Here is a 24,913-nt window from a genome sequence, read left to right as displayed (position 1 = left end):
GATGAAAAACTCAGCGTGTGAACACGGCCTTACAGTTTCCCATCTTGCAGAGTTGTAATGTGTCTGTAATTGTCAGATACTGCACTGATGGTCTGTATAGCATCTGATTTTCTCTCTGTGCCGATTTTGGAGTCAAATGACAACATGCTGCAATTTATTTTTCCAAGGCCAGATGCAACTGAGGAAAAAATGCAGATCTGCACTGCCTCACTGAGTAACTGTAGTCCGAGTGCAATCCCTTTTTTTTTTTTTATTGGATTGCACTAGTCCGATTTATATGCTTCTGTGAGTGCGCAGTAAGGCCAGGTTCACACATTCAGTATTTGGTAAGGTTTTTACCTCAGTATTTGTAACACAAAACCAGGAGTACGACAATCCGAGGAAAAGTATGATAGAAACATGGGCACCACTGCTGTGTTTTTTCCCCACTCCTTGTTTAGCTACAAATACTGAGGAAAAACTCAATGTGAACGTGGCCTAAGACTTATATGTGGAGCGTGGACACCTTCGGACGGCTGTATTTTTGGCCTTGGGTCACGTGACTTTATTATCATACCCCATGTGACTGTGACTTGCAATCTTGAAGCTATTTTTTTTTATTCACAGCCAAATGGCGATTTGTGAGAGTCTTGAATTTTATATCATGTCCCTGTGTACATCTGACCTAATGCTGCAGCCTATCTGGGGCTGTGGACCCCATTTCAGCTATGTTTAATGCCCCCCTTACACCTGGCACTCACATATGGCCTTCCCTACTTATAGGTCATCTACAAAATGTCACCAAAACCTCCTTTATAGGAATAAAAAAGTTGGTTCCTACAGCAACCAATTAGATTACCCCTTTCATGTTCATACCTTTCATGAAACAATGAAAGCTGGCTTCTGATTGGCTGTGCTGGGTCACATATACTCACAACTGTCCCTTTTTCCTACTTCCCAACAATTTTACTAAAGCTCCGGCACCCACGCATTCCGGAAAGCGCCATAATTGGTGATTAAACGTGAAAAGCCATAAACCAAGATGTCGATTCTCGTGTCTATTGTGCCCTGCTGCCCAGACTAAACATGGCCGACACACAATTAGCTAGTGTTCCCTGAACGACTACCGTCATACGCTGGAAATAGCGGGCGCCATCTTTGTTACTGGCAACTTCCGTAAGACGTCCCTTGACCCACGCTTGTACGCCTGCGTGCTGACGTTGTCCGTTGGCGGTCGGCCATCTTTACTGGCGCCGGTGGTCTAGCGCTGTGGTGCGTGCGGAGGGAAGAATAACGGGAGTCCGGGCTGCGAGGAGGTGCCAGCGGCCTGTGAGACTCCGCGAGATTCAGTGTGAGGTAACGGGAGAAGCCATTAGGGAAAGGGAACTAAGCAGCGTCCGCGCCGACCCTCTCCACAAGCGTCATAACTCCGCGCCACTAGCCCCGCCATTCACTCCGCTGCCGGGAACACAGCGCTGCGGGCTGATTCTCCGCCAGGAGGACGCAGAGCACCAGGTGAGGCCTCCATTCCCGCCCTCCCGGCTCATGGCCGCGCTCCTGTGTAACGTGCTCCGGGGATGCGGCCGGGACGTGCAGGCCTCAGGGTCCCACATCCTGCCCCGATCACACTGCATGCAGGCGGCCGGATCAGATCCTGGCTTGTGCTGCGATCATCGATCTGCGCCCACCCTACCGATCTGTGATCCCGCACATTGCCCAGTATTGCGCTAGTGGTAATTTGTCACTTGATACAATATTTGATGCCATTGATGATCTATAACCGATTGTTACAATGATTGGATCTTACACTGATCGATATACAATCCGATCCTGGCCTGTGTGGGCAGCATGAATCTCTGCAGCCTGCACCTTCCTGTCCTGGAGCCTCCATTGATGGGCTCATCTCTATGGATGCCTTCCTGGGCAGGATGCGGTGATATCTATCAGCAATGTCTTCCCCTCTAGTCTTAGCTTTCCCTTCTGATTTCCCATCACATAGGTGATCTCTTCTCTCCATTTATTAGGTGTGTTTCCTGCATGGCACCAGCTTCCTTTCTGGCATCTGCCATGATTCATGGTCAGGGGGGCAGTCAGTGATTATTTATGAGGTGGCCATGATCTGCAGAGTGCAGCAGTATTCTCTTCCCCCTCAGTCCTTACATATTGGAGGCATTAGGCAGACCGCCTGCTCGCTTTGTCCCACCAGGGCCTTCTTGGGGGATTCAGACCATCTATAAACAAAAGGTTTCAGCTCATTATCTTGACAATGATATCAGGAAGTGATCTGATCAGGCCTGGACCTCCCACTGTGCTGCAGCCAATGGCTGGTCTCCTGTGCATCATTTAACCCATCACCTGCCAGCAGTTGCTCAGTGTCCTTTGCTATTCTCATGACTAGGGTTAGCTAACACCTCAGTCATTACATTGCCCTATAAATATTGATCTGCTGAACGCCAAATGTATAGCCCAAAATACTTTCATTTCAAATCGTAGCAATGTTTTCTTCTATTACTGATATCCAATCTCTCAAAATTTACATGGGGAGTTCACAATTAGGCTCTCGGTCCTGTATGTATTTAAAGCTAGCCTTCATCCAGGCATTCAATCACTATGTATTCAAAGCTAGCCTTCAGCCAGGCATGCACTCACTATGTATTCAAAGCTAGCCTTCAGCCAGGCATGCACTCACTATGTATTCAAAGCTAGCCTTCATCCAGGCATGCACTCACTATGTATTCAAAGCTAGCCTTCATCCAGGCATTGACTCACTATGTATTCAAAGCTAGCCTTCATCCAGGCATTCACTCACTATGTATTCAAAGCTAGCCTTGAGCCAGGCATGCACTCACTATGTATTCAAAACTAGCCTTGAACCATGCATTCACTCACTATGTATTCAAAGTTAGCCTTGAGCCAGGCATGCACTCACTATGTATTCAAAGCTAGCCTTGAGCCAGGCATGCACTCACTATGTATTCAAAGCTAGCCTTGAGCCAGGCATGCACTCACTATGTATTCAAAGCTAGCCTTGAGCCAGGCATGCACTCACTATGTATTCAAAGCTAGCCTTGAGCCAGGCATGCACTCACTATGTATTCAAAGCTAGCCTTGAGCCAGGCATGCACTCACTATGTATTCAAAACTAGCCTTGAACCATGCATTCACTCACTATGTATTCAAAGTTAGCCTTGAGCCAGGCATGCACTCACTATGTATTCAAAGCTAGCCTTGAGCCAGGCATGCACTCACTATGTATTCAAAGCTAGCCTTGAGCCAGGCATGCACTCACTATGTATTCAAAGCTAGCCTTGAGCCAGGCATGCACTCACTATGTATTCAAAGCTAGCCTTGAGCCAGGCATGCACTCACTATGTATTCAAAGCTAGCCTTCATCCAGGCATTCACTCACTATGTATTCAAAACTAGCCTTGAACCATGCATTCACTCACTATGTATTCAAAGTTAGCCTTGAGCCAGGCATGCACTCACTATGTATTCAAAGCTAGCCTTGAGCCAGGCATGCACTCACTATGTATTCAAAGCTAGCCTTGAGCCAGGCATGCACTCACTATGTATTCAAAGCTAGCCTTGAGCCAGGCATGCACTCACTATGTATTCAAAGCTAGCCTTGAGCCAGGCATGCACTCACTATGTATTCAAAGCTAGCCTTGAGCCAGGCATGCACTCACTATGTATTCAAAGCTAGCCTTGAGCCAGGCATGCACTCACTATGTATTCAAAGCTAGCCTTGAGCCAGGCATGCACTCACTATGTATTCAAAGCTAGCCTTGAGCCAGGCATGCACTCACTATGTATTCAAAGCTAGCCTTCAGCCAGGCATGCACTCACTATGTATTCAAACATGCTTTTTTTTGTGCATTCTGGCTAATAATATAGCCAGATTATTATGCCTTTTATTCCATGGAACGTTACATGTGTAGGTGGGGGGGGGGGGTAAATGCAATAGGGACAAGTATAATACTCCTGAAGAATACAAGGCACAGACAGGTACAGAACCATATACAAAGGATGGGTGAGAATACATTAGTTGAGGGTAGAGCATGTCGTGCAGCAGTATAGTGGACTGAGGGTTACTGCAAGTCTAAGGCTATGTGCCCACGGGAACAGTGTCCTGCGGATATATCCGCAGGAGCTCCCAAAAATCTGCAGCACCACTTTGTTTCAATGCTGTGGTTTTATTGCGGAATTTCCTCCGGATAGGCTGCGGGCATTCTGCATTGAGGATACAGTACCATGGCTTCGGCACGGCATCCACAATGCAGAACAAGTGCTGTAGTGATCGGTGAGTTCATACTTACCTCCATCACACAGCACTTCACTTTCCGTCCGTGTCTGCACTGTGCAGGAGAAGGTGGGCGGGCCTGAACTAGCTCCGGCTGTCACATGACCGGAGCTCGTGCAGGCCCCGCCCACCTCCTTTTTCCTGTACCTGGTTCCACTGCACCGGAGGAAGTGACTCCGATGTCTTCTATCAAGGCAGGTAAGCATAGGACCCTGCGGAGAAATCCGCAGGAATAATTCACATGCTGCAGATTTTTCCGCAGGGAAATTAGCATTATTTCCGCTGCAAAAAAAAACGCAGCATGGTCACAGCAGTTCCAAAATGCCATAGTTATGGCTGAGGACTCGCTGTACTGCGGATTTTTGAAAAATCCGCTGAATTTCCGTGAAAAAAATCGCGGCAAATTCAGCGAATTTTCCGCAGCGTGGGCACATAGCCTTAGGCTTGTTGAAAGAGGTGGGTCTTCAGGTTCTTTTGATAGGTGAGAGTGATATGTTGGGGTAGAGAGTTCTAGAATGAGGATGCACGGATGAAATCTTGGAAGAGGTACCGGCAAATTAGGTCACAGATGTATGGAGGAGACAAGTTGTGGACGGCTTTGTATGTCATGGTTTAGCATTTTGACCTGGAGTCTTTGGGCAATGGGAAACCAGTGCAGGGATAGAGTGAAGAGGCCGGGGGGTATCGGGGGACAGGTGGATTAGTCTGGCAGCAGAGTTTAGGATAGATTGCAAGTGTAGGCTGCATTCACACTTGCGTCGTTTTGCATCAGTTGCAATCCGTCGCCTTAAGGAAATACGGTATCCTGCAAAATATTTTGCAGGATTCAGTTTTTTCCCTATAGACTTGTATGGATGACTGATGGCCTTGCATTGCATTCGCCGCGCAACAGATCAGTAATGCAATGACTGATCGTCGGGCGGCAGCATGTAGCGATTTTTGGCGTGTCGAAAAAACGCAATGTGCAGGATTCCGTCGGCGTCCGTCGTTTTTATAAAGGAAGCCTATAGGAGCTGAATCCGTTGGAATGGGTTACTGGACGGATTCCTGTGACTGATCCGTCATTTACCAACTGAGCATGCTCAGATGAGTAAATTTCGGGGGAAAATGCAACGGATCAGTTTTTTTGCAAAACAACGCAAGTGTGAAAGCAGGCTTAAAAGGGAGACTACAGAGTAGGAGGTTACAGTAGCCTAGGCGGGGGATGATGAGGGCATGCACTAGTGTTTTTGCAGGTTTTTGGTTAGAGTGAATGGATCTGGGAAATATTTTCAGTTGGAGTCGATAGGAGGTGGAAAGGGAATGGATATGTGGCATAAATTGGAGCCAATGGCTACTCCGAGGCAGGAAGCTTGTGGTACTGAGTAGTGTGAGCAGCCATTGACTCTGATGGATAGGTCTGTTGGGGGGGGGGGTTGAGTAGGATAGAGGAAAAAGATGATGAATTCTGTTTTGTCCACATTAAGCTTTAGAAATTGAGCAGTATACTATTCAGTGTCAAATCCCGGTAGCACATATTGGTGACTTATCCTATGCATACCTCTGACGTGTAGGCCAATTGTCTCGCGAGCAGAGCCTAACCGGAAAGCATTAGTAGGAATTATTGATGTATCCGTGGTTAGCACTCTTGGTGCGGCCCTGGGGATTTGTAGAGAAATCTGACCAGTAGCAGTGACTGCAGGATCTCATGTATAAGTGGTTTCTTCAAATCTGTTCTTCTACATGAGTATTCTGTACAGCGCTGGGTTCAGGTCACATTTCTGATTTCTGCTTGGTGTGTATGTCGGGTATTATTTATTTATTATTTTTTTTTATGTACATGCTGTGTCCATGGGGTCTCATTAGCCTGAAGGATGTTGAGTCCCGGTGGCCTCTGGCAGGCTGTTATACACTGGTGTACTGCATAAGGTATAGTATCCAATAAATAACATAAATGCATATCACACGGTGCTTATTTTTTTACAGCAGGACCAGCTTAGTGATGGATGTGTGGCATTGGTCGATAATGCTTTTATTTTTTTTTTTTTTACGTTTGTCAGTAGCTTTTAGCCTATGTGCACACGTTGCTTTTTTTTCAGCGCGGAACAAAACGCACCCTCTGGCAGAGGGGAGAATTGTAAACAATGCTTTTTGAGAAAAACGCATCAAAAACGCATGCGTTTTTTCATTCGTTTCTTTAGGTGCGTTTTTTAAGACTTGTCAGTGTTAATAAAGTTGGTTGAACACAGACCTTTGGAAAAAAAAACCTGTGATGTCATTTCCTTCTCCACATTCTGTTTGGATAAATGGGAGGGCTTGGAATGGAAGGAGCACCATTTGAATTTTGGAAAAGTTGAAATAAACGTCGCGCACCATGTCACATTAGCAGGGCCCCTTGGGTACCTATACGTCAGAAAACCCCCACAAGTGACCCCATTTTGGAATCTGCACCCCTCAAGGATTTTATTCAGGAGTATAGTAAGCATTTTGAATCCACAGCTACTTCACCCAAAATGTTGCTGTAGCAACAATATTCTCACTTTTAGGCTATGTGGCCGTGATCCAGCGACACGGCGTCTAGTACACAGTGTCAGCCTCCTGCAGAGATGAGTGTTGTCCACGGGAGAACGCAGCTGCCCATGCCCACGATTTGGGTTCAGGCTGCTGTGGACTTGCTCTATTCTACCTGCAGAGAGCACTCTCGTCTCCACAGCATAAATTGACATGCTGAGGCTCGGGAAGCCACGCCACCGGTCAGTTTATGCTGCAGAGAATGAAGCACAGTGGGCATGGGATCTCCAAAAATCCTTCCACTGTGCTTCTACTGCACAACGCAGCGTTATGGACGCAGGGAAAACACTCAGCGCCCAAACCACTGCAAAACCTGATTGTGGGCACACAGCCAAAAAAGCGTCAATGAATGGATGTCAAATATATATAACGTCCCACCCCCGCCTGCATATTCTAAGCTGGCACCTTTAGTACCTTTCATGTGGCACTAAAGGGTGCCTAGCTTAGTATTTATCCAAAAAAAAAACAAACAATGAAAAAAATGGCGTGGGGTCCCCCCTATGTTTGATAGCCAGTCAGGGTAAAGCAGACAGCTGTAGCCTGCAAACCACAGCTGGCAGCTTCATCTTGTCTGGTGATCAATTTGGAGGGCTCCCCAGGCTTTTTTTTTATTTATAAATAAAGAATTAAAAAAAATAACGTGGGGTCCCCCCAAATTAGATCACCAGCCAAGGTGAAGCTGACAGCTGGGGTCTGGTATTCTCAGGGTGGGAAGAGCCATGGTTATTGGACTCTTCCAAACCTAAAAATAGCAGGCCGCAGCCGCCCCAGAAGTGGCGCATCCATTAGATGCGCCCATCCTGGCGCTTCGCCCCAACTCATCCCGCGCCCTGGTGCGTTGGCAAACGGGGTAATAAATGGGGTTGATACCAGATGTGTAATGTCACCTGGCATCAAGCCCAGCAATTAGTGATGTCACGGCGTCTATCAGATACCAGACATAACTAATTGATAGTAAACAAAAGCAACAAAATGAGAAAAATTTTTATTAGAAAAAACACTCCCCAAATCATACCCTCGTTCACCAATTTAATCAAAAAATTTGAAAAAAATGGGTCCGCAGAAATCCATTTGGACGTCCCACGTCGGCTCTGGACCTTCTAGAATATGGGGGCACGTTCAGGGAATGTATCCCCCATTTTCTAGGAGGGCAGACCCTCCATTTGAGCAGAGTGGGTGCCAAAAATCTGCACCCACTCTCCCCGGGTCACAGCTGCAGAGTGCGAGCAGCCAGCACAGCTCTCTGAACACAGTGCTGGCTGTCAGCTGCTCTGCTCATGTGACCGCACTGACCGGCGTCTGCTGTGAAGGAGGAGGGGGCCGCGGGGGATCAGCGCTGCGACCGGACAGGTAAGGGGGAATACCGGGGGGTATAGGGGGTGACCTGGCAGGGCCAGGGGGCATTTTTCTGTTGCATGTCTCAAGGCACATGCGACAGAAATCATAGGAGTAGGTGGCGGCCGGTGCGCTACTGTGCGCGCGGCCATTTTGGATTTTCGGGAGGGGGTCGGGGCGGGCACTTTGGCGACACCGGGGGCTTTCCAGGACTTTGCCAGTCAAGAAACCTCTTGACCTCACTTCCAGTTAAATGCCTGCGTTCTGTATGCCGACAAAGCCCGCGGACCGCAACAAAAAAGCAGCTCACTGCGTTGTAGCTGCGTTCTGACCCACATCATTGATTCAATGGGGGGGAGAACGCAGCCACAACGCACAAAAGAAGTGACATGCTGCTTTACTTTCCGCACCGATTTTTGGCATTCAAAACGCTCCGTTTAGAAACGCAGCGTGTGCACTGATTTTTCGGCTTTCTCATACACTTTGCTGGGAAATCTGAACGCATGCAATTTGCCACTGAAACGCTGCGGTTCTAAACGCAGCGTTTCCGCGGTAAAAAACGCAACGTGTGCACACAGCCTTACATAGTTGTGTGTTAAAGCCGTAAAGTGATTTTCCTACAAAAACAAGTTAAATTCTATCGACAACATGAGTGATATCTGATTGGTTGGAGTCTGACCATGGGGACTTGCACCAATCGGCGGAGTGGGAACGTTTATCCCCCGCTACAATAGAGCTGCACTGCATAGTCCCGACAGTCGCTCCATTCGTTCTCTATGGGCCTGCTAGGAAAGCCAAGCGCGACACTTACAAGCTCAATAGGGAATGGATAGAACGACAGGTTCAGCATGTGCACTTTGCTCCTTTCTACCAGTAGTGTAAGTACCCCCTGTCGATCGGTTTAGGATCCCACCTATTGATAACTCATCACCTACCCCTTTAATAGGTGATAGCTTGATCTCATGGAACAACCACTTTTATAGGGTTAGGCTATGTGCCCACGTTGCGCTTTTTCCTGCGTTAACGCTGCGTTTTGAACTGCAGCGCTTCAGTGGCAAATTGTATGTGTTCTGCTTCGCCAGCAAAGTCTGGGAACTTTTCAGTTTCTCTTTGTCGGTCAGTCAAGCTCCCTCTCTGTCGGTCTCTTTCTCTGTCAGTCGGTCTCCCCCTCTCTCATACTCACCGATCACTGACTGATACGGCGCTATACGGCTGTCACAAAGCTCCGGCGACTTTTCCTCTTTCGAAAATGCCGGCCGCTCATTATTCCATCTCGTATTCACTGCTTTCCCCGCCCACCGGCGCCTATTATTGGTTGTAGTCAGACTCTCCCCCACGCTGAGTGACAGCAGTCTCACTGCAACCAATCACAGCTGCTGGTGGGTGGGTCTGTATCGTGCAGTAAAATAAATAATTAAAAAAAAAAAAACGACGTGCGGTCCCCCCACTTTTGCTACCAGCCAGGGTAAAGCCACACAGCTGAAGGCTAGTATTCTCAGGATGGGGAGCTCCACGTTATGGGGAGCCCCCCAGCCTAACAATATTAGCCAGCAGCCGCCCGGAATTGCCGCATCCATTATATGTGACAGCCCCGGGACTCTACCCGGCTCATCCCGAATTGCCCTGGTGCGGTGGCAATCGGCGTAATAAGGAGTTAATGGCAGCCCATAGCTGCCACCAAGTCCTAGGTTAATCATGGCAGGCGTCTCCCCGAGATACCTTCCATGATTACCCTGTAAGTTAAAGAAAATAAACACACCCGAAAAAATCCTTTATTTGGAATAAAAGACAAAAAAAAAAACACCCTCTTTCACCACTTTATTAATCTCAAAATACCCCTCCAGGTCCGACGTAATCCACACGAGGTCCCGCGATGCATCCAGCTCTGCTACATGAAGCTAACAGGAACGGCCACAGACCATGACCGCTCTGTCAGCTCCACGCAGCAACTGAAGTGAGCCGCACGATCAGCGATGACGTCACTCAGGTTACCAGCGGCCACCGCTGGATACTCCAACTGTCAAAGATATAGAAAACCCCGGCACACATAGATGAAACTTGAAAAAATAACTTTTATTCAGTTTTTTATTTGTTGACGTTTCGGCAAAAATTGCCTTTTTCAAAACTAAATATAGAGATGAACATATAATTATTAGTACCATAAATACATGAGATATTAACAATCATATCCATATAAGTCATAGTAACATCATATATACCTAATTAAATCCTGGAAATATGTATATCTTGTGAAGAATATCGTTGGACTTGATAAGGATATTTATCTACAATAGAGGCCCATATATTAGAAACAATCAAAAAAGGAAAAGCTTTTTCATGAGTATAGGAGAATCTCCATATATATACATAGCAAGATCTCCCTATGAAAAATGGTATCTAATAACATTATGGCATAATATATCCATGGGACAAAAATAAATAAAACAAGAAATACCAAAGGGATACATCAATAACGGTAAATTGGTTAAATTACCTCAAATGGCATAAAGATAGAAGATCCTAGTGAGGATATAGGAAGCAAGTGCCACTATTAGGCTGGGGCCACACGGGGACTACTGCGATCCCCTTGCATGAGACTCGGCTCGTGCTGGCAGTACAGCAGAGCCGAGTGTCATGCGTGTGTCCTTGCAACTGAGGTCCGTTTGTGCGAGCAGACCTCAGCTGCGGGGGGCGGGCCGGCACTCAGGAGGGGAGGGAGGGATTTCTCCCCCTCTCTCCTGCGTAGTCGGCTATAGCCATTCTCGCACTGCACTAGCAGTACACCGGTGTACCGCGAGTGCAGTGCGATTTTTCTCTCGCCCCATTCACTTGAATGGGTGCGAGAGAAAGCGACTCAGCTTACAATCGCAGCATGCTGCGATTGTTTTCTCAGTCCGATTAGGGCTGAGAAAATAATCGCCCATGTGTGCTGACACACAGGCTAGAATTGGTCCGAGGGGAATGCGATGTTTTATCGCACTCCACTCGCACTGTTTTTCTCGCCGTGTGGCTTAGCCCATAGGGTGAACTGGAAAGTAAAAACATAGCGGTCAAATAAGAAAAAAGGAAACAATTATTTGACCGCTATGTTTTTACTTTCCAGTTCACCCTAATAGTGGCACTTGCTTCCTATATCCTCACTAGGATCTTCTATCTTTATGCCATTTGAGGTAATTTAACCAATTTCATAGGGAGATCTTGCTATGTATATATATGGAGATTCTCCTATACTCATGAAAAAGCTTTTCCTTTTTTGATTGTTTCTAATATATGGGCCTCTATTGTAGATAAATATAATTATCAAGTCCAACGATATTCTTCACAAGATATACATATTTCCAGGATTTAATTAGGTATATATGATGTTACTATGACTTATATGGATATGATTGTTAATATCTCATGTATTTATGGTACTAATAATTATATGTTCATCTCTATATTTAGTTTTGAAAAAGGCAATTTTTGCCGAAACGTCAACAAATAAAAAACTGAATAAAAGTTATTTTTTCAAGTTTCATCTATGTGTGCCGGGGTTTTCTATATCTTTGATTACGTGTAATTTCCCCTGAGCACCTTTCTCAGTGAGCCGGACTTTCACTCAGTGTTTTGGATACTCCAACTGTGACAGCAAGTCGCCCGAGTGACTGAAGTGATCAGCTGTGCTGTCACTCAGGTTACCCGCGGCTACCGCTCTCAGGTGGAGGACTCCAGCTGTGGCCACGGGTAACCAGAGTGATGGCACCGCTGCTCACTTCATTCACTCGGGGGATTAGCAGTCACCAGTGAGTCCTTCACAAGTGACCGCTAATCAGGATGGGACACAGAGCCGCGGGATGACAATGAAGTCGGGTGAAGTTCATCAGAGTTCATTCTCATCGCGCGACTCTGTCTGTGTCTGCTGTTAGCGAGCATGGAACAGATCTGAATTTCCGGGGGAACGTATGGAAAATACACCCAAAATGCATGCAATTTTTTTTTTTTTACAAACGCAGTGTTTACATTTGCCCAGTCTGCCAGAGGGTGCTTTCTTTTCCGCACTGCACAGAACGCAACGTGGGCACATACCCTTATTCCAATGTTCATTTATAGGTAAAATAAAATTGCAGTCTACTTATAAAAACAAGCAATTTTGTAATTTACTTTATATTAAAAATATCCTCCTTTCACAAGAACAAAGTATTTTGATTGTTGCCTGGGTTACCGGCCACCATTGCAGTCCACCAGTAGTGGCGGAGCCTGTGCCCTGATTCCAGGCTTTTCCAGTAGATTGTGATGATTGCTCTGAAGCTGGCAGGTTCTCTGGAGCTCCTTGTCAGTCCCTGTTCCCAGGCAGTGTTCTGTTCTCTAATGCTGCGTTCCCACAATGAGTTATTGGTGTACTTTTGACGTTGCAGGATTACTTTTTGTTTGCATTTTTTTGTAACTTTTTTTCACTGTTTTTGATGTGTCTTGCTTTAAGTAAAGCTGCTTTGTTCTTCCTAGGATTTGGCTTTGCCAAAACTCTGATCCACTTAAAAACGTATGTAATCCGCATTTATGCGGTTCTTCTGCAGAAATGCCCTAAAGCCGCATGTGCGTTTTTTACCTGCAGATTTTCTACATCTAATGCAAGTCTATGAGGAAAATCTGCAAAGAAAACTCGGCGTACCCGTAAGAGAAATTGACATTTTGCAGGCTTGAAAAATGCAATCCAGGGCAGTTTACGCTAAGGAAATAAAAGCTCAGTGGGCAGGAGATTTCTATAAATCCCATCCATTATTCTGGAACTGTAAGGCCCAGTGTCGGCACTGTGTAGTTAACGCATATTTTCAGAAATCTGCAGCAAAATCTGCATTTCGATTGTGAAGCCAGCAAAGTCTTTGAGAATTCAGAAGTGATGTGCCAACGTTGCTTATTTTTCCCTTGCATATTTGGTGCAGAAAAAAAGAAATCTGCACCAAATACGCAAGGGAAAAATCCTCAACGTGGGCACAGCACTTCTAAATTCTCAGACAGACTTTGCTGGCTTCGCAATGGACATGCAGATGTCTTAACATCTGTGTCAAAGTCTGCGTCAAAATACGCAGCATGGGAACAGGGCATAAGGGTATGTGCACGCGATCAGGACCCACTGCGTCCTGGACATAGCGGGTCCTGACCTGCGGGACCGCGAGTCTCCTCCGCAGGAGACCGCAGCTGCCTGTGCCCACGATCTGGGTTTGGGGCGCTGCGGTTTCTTGTATCTGTTCTCCCTATGGAAAGCGCCTGCGACTCTGATGCAAAGAATTGACATGCTTGCATATCGGAAAGCCGCATTGCAGGTCAGTTTCCGCTGCAGGCCGCACATGCACAGTGGGCATGGAATTTCTAGAAATCCCATCCACTTTGCTTGCACTGTATTTCGCAGTGTTTTGGGCGCAGCTGAAACATGCTGCATCCAAAACGCTGCAAACACTTGATGGTGGCCACGCACCCCAAGTCGCAGCATTTTTGATGCAGAGAAAATAAGCAGCATCAAATCCTCACTAAAAGCTCATGGTGGGACTATAGCCTAATGCTACAGAAAAAAAAACTGCCTCATGCGGCAGCATCAGAGAGCGGGCAAGCAACTCAATAATGCTACCAGTCCAAACTGCCCATCAAGCAGGAGAGTCCTGTCCTCCCTGGAGGTCGGAGGCTCCTGAAGAAAGATTATGGGACCACCCCCTTAACATGTGAATTGATCGGAGCCTGCTTGTTGTCGTATACCCTATTCAAAGCCGGCAGAAAAAAAATCTGGACATCAGCCCATACTGCAGGTTTTACAATGGCATCCTCCTGTAACTTTGCATCCTCAGAGTGTGGGCGCACATGACAGCCACGTGGCTGCTCCACCACCGCATCAGTAGAAACGCCTGTCAATGAGGAACGGGTTATGTGGCTTGATTGCCACAGTGGTTGCCCGTGTCCGATGCATTCAGGAAAATGGTTCTATGATTTGTTGAAAACCACTTTTTTTATTTTCCTTTTCATTGTCTAAAAATCATTGAATAAATTAGACCTTACCACAATTTTATGGGGCTTACCACCGATGAATGAGTTCTCTGTAACCTAAATATACCGAAATTAAAGGGAACCAACCACCATTTTTTCCCTATAAACTAGAGGCAGTGGCATAATGGCGTTAGGATGCTGATTAAAATGTTTAGTAGAGAAATCCGAGGCTTTATTGCAGAGCAGTCTTTGTCCAAACTTTCCAAAATGACGTAATTTGTGCACAGGCTTGAGCTTTGTGCTGGGGCTTTGTTGGTCGTTTCCTCTGTAATGATTTCTCTTCCTGCTTTCGCTCTTTCGTTAAATTTTGTGGCACATGCGCATTGTTATTGTGACGTTGTCTTCAATAAAATGGCGCCAGAATTGGCACATGCGTGTACCTCAATCTATGGCGCCATTTTACTGGGAACACTGGAGAGGACTGACTGGCAGCAGCGCATGCACTGATGAAAAATAATCAATTTCCACATGCGCCGCCCTTCATATTTGTCTTTAGTGTCTTAAAAGGAACCTGTCAGGTCCCTTATGTGTTCTGACCTACAAGCCGGGTGATGTGTGGCCTAGTAACCCCTTCCTACCCATCCCTGTGTTGTAATATTGTGTAATATGAATTTATAAAAAAAAGTTTATAACTTAGGCGGGCTTCACATCAGCAGTATTCTGCCGCAATGCCGGATCCGGCACAAATGCATTTCATTTCAATGCATTTCCTATGGACTCGCGGCAAGTTCCGGTCACATGCGGTTGCGTGCGTTATACGCAACCGCACGTGACCAAAACTTGCCGCGAGTCCATAGGAAATGCATTTGTGCTGCATCCAGCATTGCGGCAGAATACCACTGATGTGAAGCCCGCCTTACGTGTTCCCTATGTAAATGAGCAGAGGTTCTAGTCCCCAGGGCGTCGCTTTGCCCTGTGGGCGTTTGCATGCTTTCCATGGTATCATGCCCCTGTGGGCGTGATACCATGGATTTACATGAGCGACTTCACCGTCAGCTGCTGGAGATCCCGCATGTGCCCGCTTGCCATTCGCACAGCAGTCTTATTCCGGGTGTACGCTGGTCAGTTTCACAAGCAGTGTGCATGACTCCTGCGGTTCCGACCATGCGCAGAGCGCGTCTAAAGCTGGCAAGCAAACACCCGGATAAGAAGGCTGTGCGAATGAGAAGTGCGCGAATGAGAAGTGCGCACACGCTGGATTGCGGGGGGCAGTGAATCAGTACACATTACTCACCGTTCCCTTGCAGCACCTCGATCTCCTCCTGTCTGCCGGCCAGCTGACTTGCGTGGAGACTAGCGGCGTGCACAGCGATGACGACATCGCTGTGCGCACGTGTCCACACGCAGCCACCGGCACAGACCGGAGGATATCGCAATGCTGCAGCCTGCAGGGGTACGGGGACGGCTCCACTCAGTGGCGCTGCTGCTGACATAGATGGTAAGAGGAGCGGTGCTGCAGGGAGTGAGGTGAGTATGAACGTTTATTTATTTATTTTTTTTTTTTATGTGCCATAGGATGCGGCCATACACCAGGATGATGGGGGTATATTATGAGCAGGCTGGGGAGTATATGAGCAGGCTGGGGAGTATATGAGCAGGCTGGGGAGTATATGAGCAGGCTGGGGAGTATATGAGCAGGCTGGGGAGTATATGAGCAGGCTGGGGAGTATATGAGCAGGACATTACCCCATAACAGTGTCAGCAGCAGATCCTCGCCCCATAAGTGTGTCATGACCACATTTTTTGCTTAAAACTTTTTCTTATTTTCCTCCTCTAAAACCAGGGTGCGTCTCATAGTCCGAAAAATACGTTATATTTTTGTTCTGTGTGTGTGTGTGTATGTATGTGTATATGTATGTATATGTATATGTGTGTGTGTGTGTGTGTGTGTGTGTGTGTGTATATATATATATATATATATATATATATATATATATATATATATATATATATATATATATATATATATATATATATATATATATATATATATATATATATATATATATATATTTGAATCTATTTCGTGAAGATCATTCAAATTGTCCATCTTTTGTTCTTCTCGATTATACTGCGGCAACATATGTCCGGTCTTTCAATGCTGCCGCTTTTCACTATATACCGCCCCATCTGTCTTTCAATTGATGCAAGTTTCTCCTTTCACTCAGGTTTTCATTGTGGTTTAAAGACCTGCATTTTTTATGCACTAAACTCCTAGTAGAGGTTTCCTTTTACCGCTGTGTTCTATTCAGGTCCTAACCCTATCTGTGCTCTGTCCTTGGTAAATACATGGCTAGATTATCGCTGGTGAGTAATAATGGAGAAGCACTTAGCTACAAAGCGATCAGCAGGCAGAGCAGTGATCTGTGTACACTCACAATCCGGTAGTGGAAAGTCACTGCTTACTCATTGAACATTGGAATAACCTTTTTTAAAAAAAATGATCGCTTGTTGGAGGAGGTTTATAAAAGGCTTGGAGTGATATCAAATAAAAGGTGCATTTATACGGAAAAGTTATGGTGAATGTCCTGTCTTAAAAACGCTAGGTTTTCTAATAATAGTCTAAACAGGCTGCTGCGCTCCCGATGAAGAAACAAGATGTGCTTTTATCAGGTGACATTATCTTTTGTGCAGCGCAGAAGATGACCGCTCTCTACAGGAAACACTACTCGTGCAGCCGAGGGCAGTGAAGCCTATGTGCCCCATGTAATCATGTTGTTATTAAAGGGATTGTCAACACAGAATGACTGTTCACACCAAGCACAGGCGCTCGGTGCATCATGGTGGGGCCAAACATTTAAGTGCACCTCCCCATCTGGTTGTTTTCTTTCGATCTTCATCCTCCCCTTTCCTTTGATATCTCTCGCTTCATAGAGACACAGAATTGTAGAGATAGAGGGAGAACAGCAGGTGGGAAGATGCACTTAAAGGTAATCTAACACCAGTAGATTTGATCGAATCCGCCAAAATCCAGGACCGGCGGATCACTGCCGGATAGAAAATAAAATCCGGATCCGCTCCTGATTCCGGTGCCCATATAAGTGTATGGGGACCAGAATCCGGAGGTTAAAAACATTTGTTTGTACTCACTCATGTCGGTGTCATGGCAGCAAACTCCTTCCGGGTCACACTTTTCCCTTCCAGAGCTGACAATTCAATATACATTGCTCTCCCGCCCACCGGCGCATGTTACATTGCTCTCCCGCCCACCGGCGCATGTAATTGGTTGCAGTTACAGTTAGGTCCAGAAATATTTGGACAGTGACACAATTTTCGCGAGTTGGGCTCTGCATGCCACCACATTGGATTTGAAATGAAACCTCTACAATAGAATTCAAGTGCAGATTGTAACGTTTAATTTGAAGGTTTGAACAAAAATATCTGATAGAAATTGTAGGAATTGTACACATTTCTTTACAAACACTCCACATTTTAGGAGGTCAAAAGTAATTGGACAAATAAACCAAACCCAAACAAAATATTTTTATTTTCAATATTTTGTTGCGAATCCTTTGGAGGCAATCACTGCCTTAAGTCTGGAACCCATGGATATCATCAAACGCTGGGTTTCCTCCTTCTTAATGCTTTGCCAGGCCTTTACAGCCGCAGCCTTCAGGTCTTGCTTGTTTGTGGGTCTTTCCGTCTTAAGTCTGGATTTGAGCAAGTGAAATGCATGCTCAATTGGGTTAAGATCTGGTGATTGACTTGGCCATTGCAGAATGTTCCACTTTTTTGCACTCATGAACTCCTGGATAGCTTTGGCTGTATGCTTGGGGTCATTGTCCATCTGTACTATGAAGCGCTGTCCAATCAACTTTGCGGCATTTGGCTGAAGCTGGGCTGAAAGTATATCCCAGTACACTTCAGAATTCATCCGGCTACTCTTGTCTGCTGTTATGTCATCAATAAACACAAGTGACCCAGTGCCATTGAAAGCCATGCATGCCCATGCCATCACGTTGCCTCCACCATGTTTTACAGAGGATGTGGTGTGCCTTGGATCATGTGCCGTTCCCTTTCTTCTCCAAACTTTTTTCTTCCCATCATTCTGGTACAGGTTGATCTTGGTCTCATCTGTCCATAGAATACTTTTCCAGAACTGAGCTGGCTTCATGAGGTGTTTTTCAGCAAATTTAACTCTGGCCTGTCTATTTTTGGAATTGATGAATGGTTTGCATCTAGATGTGAACCCTTTGTATTTACTTTCATGGAGTCTTCTCTTTACTGTTGACTTAGAGACAGATACACCTACTTCACTGAGAGTGTTCTGGACTTCAGTTGATGTTGTGAACGGGTTCTTCTTTACCAAAGAAAGTATGCGGCGATCATCCACCACTGTTGTCATCCGTGGACGCCCAGGCCTTTTTGAGTTCCCAAGCTCACCAGTCAATTCCTTTTTTCTCAGAATGTACCCGACTGTTGATTTTGCTACTCCAAGCATGTCTGCTATCTCTCTGATGGATTTTTTCTTTTTTTTCAGCCTCAGGATGTTCTGCTTCACCTCAATTGAGAGTTCCTTAGACCGCATGTTGTCTGGTCACAGCAACAGCTTCCAAATGCAAAACCACACACCTGTAATCAACCCCAGACCTTTTAACTACTTCATTGATTACAGGTTAACGAGGGAGACGCCTTCAGAGTTAATTGCAGCCCTTAGAGTCCCTTGTCCAATTACTTTTGGTCCCTTGAAAAAGAGGAGGCTATGCATTACAGAGCTATGATTCCTAAACCCTTTCTCCGATTTGGATGTGAAAACTCTCATATTGCAGCTGGGAGTGTGCACTTTCAGCCCATATTATATATATAATTGTATTTCTGAACATGTTTTTGTAAACAGCTAAAATAACAACTTGTGTCACTGGCCAAATATTTCTGGCCCTGACTGTAGATGCGCCCCCCACCCTTATTGGCAGCATGTCAGCTGACTGCAAGCAATCACAGGTGGCAGGACAGCCGGTATGCTGGGAAAGCAGTGCAAGTGTCTGCGGGTCAGTATGGTGAACGTGCGTACATACGTACAAGTAGTGAATGCGCGACCCGGAAGCAGTGTGCCGCCATGACAGAGTGAGTCTCGGGAAATATTAAACGCTGTTTTATTTCTGTTTTTCTTTATTTGTCAATTATTTTCCCCAGTTCCAGATCCGGATCGTGCACCCGGAAATCTTTGAAACAGTGCAGATCCGGACTTTTAGGCTATGTGCGCACGTTGCGTACTAGCCCTGCAGAAATTTCTGCAGCGATCTGAAGAGCACACGTGCGCTTCAAATCGCTGCAGAAAATGTCCGTAGGAAAAAAAAAAAAAGCCAATTCCATGCGCTCTGCCTGCAGCTCCTGCCATAGACAGAGCTGGAGCTCCCGGCAAAGCGCACGGAAGAAGTGACATGTCACTTCTTGAACGCAACGCTTTGGGCAGCAGCCGAAGCGCTGCGCTCTAAGACGCCACGTGCGCACGGCCCCTGCACAATCTCCATAGATTATGCAGGGGACGCAGGACGCATGTAGTTACGCTGCGCTACAAAGCGCAGCGTAACTGAATGAATTACGCACACGTGCGCACATAGCCTTACAATTCGGATCCGCTCAGCCCTAATCACCAGCTCTTTGCCGCTTGCTTCATCCGAGTGCAGCTTCATGTAGAGACAGAGAATCTGTCACTTACTGGGTTTGATAAAATCCCTGTTTTAGCACCATAAGATAACTAGAGGACTAGTAAATCGGCTATCAGGTAGTCAAGCGTATTAAAGGGAACGTGAGAGGTCATCTATGTTCTCCAACCCACCAGCACTTGTCTATTCCTTTCTAAATACCCTGCCTAACAAGCCCCTTTATATGGTATGACACTCAGAGGTTTTCTTTCCTGTTGGCTAGTCAATGGTGCTTTTATTTCTCCAGACTAGTTTGCCCTCTCCACATGTTATCATGTTCCTGTGGGTATGATGATAACATGATTTGCAAGAAACTGCATCATCAGCAGCTCCTGGGAATATTGCGCATGTGCACAACTTTCTTATCTACTGAGCATGTCAAAGAGCAAAGAAGACTGCTGATGTCCAAAGAGGAGAGATGCGCAGGTGCTCGCCTCTGAAGCAGGGAAACATACACCGGGCTGTGTAGGAAGGAGAATTGCTTTTGTGCATGATATTTGCAGAGGTCTGATGATGATGCTGGCGTGTAATCAGTGGCGTGATACCGTGAGTGGGAAAACTAGTTTGTGGAAGCAAACATCCCATTCACTAGTCCAAAAAGAAATTAGCATATTACAACAGACTGTAAACAGACTTTAAAAAAAATAAATACATCTGTTTGTGTTCGGCGGTATAAAGGGCTGGGTTGGCAGGCTTTTTAGTAATAAATATCTCAATGTTGGTGGGTGGGAGGGCCGGGGGCACCTTTCAAGTTCCCTTTTAATGATCTCTGTATAACCCCATCCACACCACTGATAGCAGCTTTTTGTCCATATACAGTGTACACAGAAAGCTGGTAATCAGTGGTGTGGATGGGGTTATAGAGCTGCAGCAGGTAAAACAGGGATTTTATTAAAATGACACCAAGCAGCTCATTAAGTGACAGACACATCACTGGAATCCGGATCTCTGCTGATGTCAGATGGGGTAGCGGAAAGCTGGTGACAGAGCCCTGCCAGGAAGCACCGAGCACTTGTACTTGGTTTTAAGTCATTTTGTTTCTTAAAATTATAAAGCTATGCTGTACTCCAGTGGGAGGAAAAAGCCAAATCTTATTGTAAGGCAGTCCCAAAATCTGACGCGGATTACTGTAGAATACAGGGAAGAAATGCTGAGGAAAGGCAGCCGTAGTCACGGTGTGTGGATGTCACTATCCCATGATGATAGTCACCAGACCAGGACAGTCACTGGCTTCAGCTCTCTGGATCCTCTGGAATCACTTATTACTTTTGTCTGTGCTGTAGCTTAGGCCACGTTCACACATCAGTTTTTTGGCATCAGGTACAATCCGGCGTGTGCCCGATGCAACGGATCCGGCGCAGAATATGCAAAAACGGATGCGCCTGATCCTTTTTTTTTTTTTTTTTTTTTTTTTTTTTATGGATCCAGTATACTTGATCCGTCAAAAAACTGATCAGACGCATCCGGTTTTTTGCATCCGTTTCGTTTTTTGTTTTTGTTTTTTTTTTGCTGGATCAGTTTTTTTTTTCAATAAATTAAAGCATGCTCAGTTTAAAAAAAAAAACACAAACGGATACGGTGGCCGCATCCGTTTTTTGCCGGATCCGGCATCCATAGGCTTCCATTGTTGTAAATCACGCCGGATCCGGTGTGATACGTTTTTTTTCAGAGAGAAAAGACATTCCATCCGGCCGCCGCATTGAGTAATTACTAGTCAAAAGCCGGATGCAACGTAAGGCCATCAGGCACAATCCGGCGCTAATACAAATCAATAGGGATAAAACGGATCTGGCGCCGGATCCATTTTATCCGTTTTTTTCCCGGATTGTTCCTGATGGAAAAAAACTGATGTGTGAAAGTAGCCTTAGTGTCCTGAAGATGCCAGCAAAAATTCTGTTGTAAGGTTAAAGGAACTTTTTGAGAGCGGAAGGGGGGGGGGAGCTGTTCTCAGCCTTTACGATTGGTTCCATAGACTTCCAGTGTATCTGTACTGCACACGCTCAACCGTCACACAAGTCAATGTCCTCCTAGCTGAAGGGGTCACCTCTCCTTGTGGTCGGTGGGGGGTCATATGGGGACCTTCCAGAGCCTTCGCATTAATTCAAATATTGATAGGTGATTACATTTCGAAATGTTCTTATCGTGATTATTTATTTTTTTGAGTTTTGATGACACTGCCAGAAGCATATTGGAAAATACAAAGGGAAGACGTATACCACAAGTGCTGATGTTTCCATATAATCTGCAACAGATGAACACAAACCAAGATGCGTTTGGTGCCGTGGGATGAGCTGTGAGATTTCAGGTTCTCCTGGGCAGTCATTTGCCTGAGATCAGGTAGACTGGCTCATTCCCATTACACTGACGAGTTCTATTTATACAGAGAGGTCTCAAAGCTCCACTCATAAACATGACACGAGAACCCTAGTCTAAGAGTAAAGATCAACAATTGACACAAAATATAAACCCGCTATACAATAATGCAACAGGAGTATTACTGCCAGCACAATAGATACTCATTAAAAGGATTGGCCACCCCAGTATTTTATTTAATACAAAGGACCCAAATGTACTTTAGAAATGCTGATACTTTGTGTGTTGAGGAGAGCCATTAGATCAAATACTTGATAAACTTCTTGACAGGGGATTGTGAGAAGTGTCGATTTGCCTTACATGAACCAGGTTTTCAGAGCTAACTTAGATGGCCACCGATGACATCATAGACCCTCCCATCAGCATGGATCCACCAGATGACAGCATAGACCCTCCCATCAGCATGGATCCACCAGATGACAGCATAGACCCTCCCATCAGCATGGATCCACCAGATGACAGCATAGACCCTCCCATTAGCATGGATCCACCAGATGACAGCATAGACCCTCCCATCAGCATGGATCCACCAGATGACAGTATAGACCCTCCCATCAGCATGGATCCACCAGATGACAGCATAGACCCTCCCATCAGCATGGATCCACCAGATGACAGCATAGACCCTCCCATCAGCATGGATCCACCAGATGACAGCATAGACCCTCCCATCAGCATGGATCCACCAGATGACAGCATAGACCCTCCCATCAGCATGGATCCACCAGATGACAGCATAGACCCTCCCATCAGCATGGATCCACCAGATGACAGCATAGACCCTCCCATCAGCATGGATCCACCAGATGACAGCATAGACCCTCCCATTAGCATGGATCCACCAGATGACAGCATAGACCCTCCCATCAGCATGGATCCACCAGATGACAGCATAGACCCTCCCATCAGCATGGATCCACCAGATGACAGCATAGACCCTCCCATCAGCATGGATCCACCAGATGACAGCATAGACCCTCCCATCAGCATGGATCCACCAGATGACAGCATAGACCCTCCCATCAGCATGGATCCACCAGATGACAGCATAGACCCTCCCATCAGCATGGATCCACCAGATGACAGCACAGACCCTCCCATGAACATCACCACAGATCCGTCCAATGACGTCATAGACCTGCCTATGATGTCGCCCACCAATCAGCTCATGGACTAACACATTGTTCAACCCACTGACCAATGGACACATCCAAGTATGCCCACTGTAGGGCTGACCATGCCCCTTTTCCTAGTTTTTACAAGAGCATGTTCTTAGAATAAATCAGTTAGTTTTGTGCCGACCTCGATCGAGGAAAGATGAATATCCGACTGTGTGTCTGATCTCATTTTTCAAGCATGCACTCAATCCACACCAGTTAGGCCAGGAAGTAGGCAACAAGTGACCTCTGATTAAGAGTTCACCCTTACGTGTACTGACTCTCCTCCATACTGCTGCCTAAAGGCCCCGTCACACTAAGCAACATCGCTAGCAACATCGCTGCTAACGAACAACTTTTGTGACGTAACAGCGATGTTGCTAGTGATGTCGCTGTGTGTGACATCCAGCAACAACCTGGCCCCTGCTGTGAGGTCGTTGGTTGTTGCTGAATGTCCTGGGCCATTTTTTAGTTGTTGCTGTCCCGCTGTGCAGCGCACATCACTGTGTGTGACAGCGAGACAGCAACAACTAAATGTGCAGGCAGCAGGAAGCCGGCTTCTGCGGACACTGGTAACCACGGTAAACAGCGGGTAACCAAGAAGCCCTGTCCTTGGTTACCCGATATTTACCTTCGTTACCAGCCTCCTCCGCTCTCACTGTCAGTGCCGGCTCCTGCTTCTTGCACGTGTAGCAGAGTACACATTGGGTAATTAACCCGATGTGTGCTGTAACTAGGAGAGCAGGGAGCCAGCGCTAAGCATTGTGCGCTGCTCCCTGCACATGTAGCTACAGCACACATCGGTAATTAACCCCATGTGTACTGTAGCTAGGAGAGCAGGGAGCCAGCGCTAAGCATTGTGCGCTGCTCCCTGCTCTGTGCACATTTAGCTGCAGTACACATCGGGTAATTTAACCCGATGTGTGCTGTAATTAGGAGAGTAGGGAGCCAGCGCTAAGTGGTATGCCCTGCTCTGTGCACATGTAGCTGCAGCACACATCGGGTAATTTAACCCGATGTGTGCTGTAATTAGGAGAGTAGGGAGCCAGCGCTAAGTGGTATGCGCTGCTCCCTGCTCTCTGCACGTGTAGCTGCGTGCGCTGGTAACCAAGGTAAATATCGGGTTGGTTACCCGATATTTACCTTAGTTACCAAGCGCAGCATCTTCCACGCGGCGCTGCTGGCTGGGGGCTGGGACACTGGTTGCTGGTGAGCTCACCAGCAACTCGTGTAGCCACGCTCCAGCGATCCCTGCCAGGTCAGGTTGCTGGTGGGATCGCTGGAGCGTCGCAGTGTGACATCTCACCAGCAACCTCCTAGCAACTTGCCAGCGATCCCTATCAGGTTGGATCGTTGTTGGGAATGCTGGTAAGTTGTTTAGTGTGACTGGGCCTTAAAGCTGGTGTCACACATAACGACGACGACAACGACGTCGCTGCTACGTCACCATTTTCTGTGACGTTGCAGCGACGTCCCGTCGCTGTCGCTGTGTGTGACATCCAGCAACGACCTGGCCCCTGCTGTGAGGTCGCCGGTCGTTGCTGAATGTCCAGCTT

General features: G+C 46.5%; 1 protein-coding gene across 4 annotated transcripts in view; it reads left to right on the top strand.

Moving 5' to 3' along the window:
• The first annotated feature begins 1,199 nt into the window (after positions 1 to 1,199).
• PRRC2C (proline rich coiled-coil 2C) overlaps positions 1,200 to 24,913 on the top strand; it is a 344,519-nt gene continuing 320,805 nt past the window's right edge. For 3 of the 4 annotated variants that reach the window (XM_075322246.1, XM_075322244.1, XM_075322242.1), the window contains exon 1: positions 1,200 to 1,494. The gene's annotated coding sequence lies outside the window, so the exon portion shown is untranslated. The remainder of the gene's footprint in view (positions 1,495 to 24,913) is intronic. The other variant, XM_075322243.1, reaches the window with a different exon arrangement.

The sequence above is a fragment of the Anomaloglossus baeobatrachus genome, chromosome 8 (genome assembly GCF_048569485.1).
Source record: "Anomaloglossus baeobatrachus isolate aAnoBae1 chromosome 8, aAnoBae1.hap1, whole genome shotgun sequence".
NCBI lineage: Eukaryota > Metazoa > Chordata > Amphibia > Anura > Aromobatidae > Anomaloglossus > Anomaloglossus baeobatrachus.
This window is presented reverse-complemented; position numbering and strand designations above follow the sequence as displayed.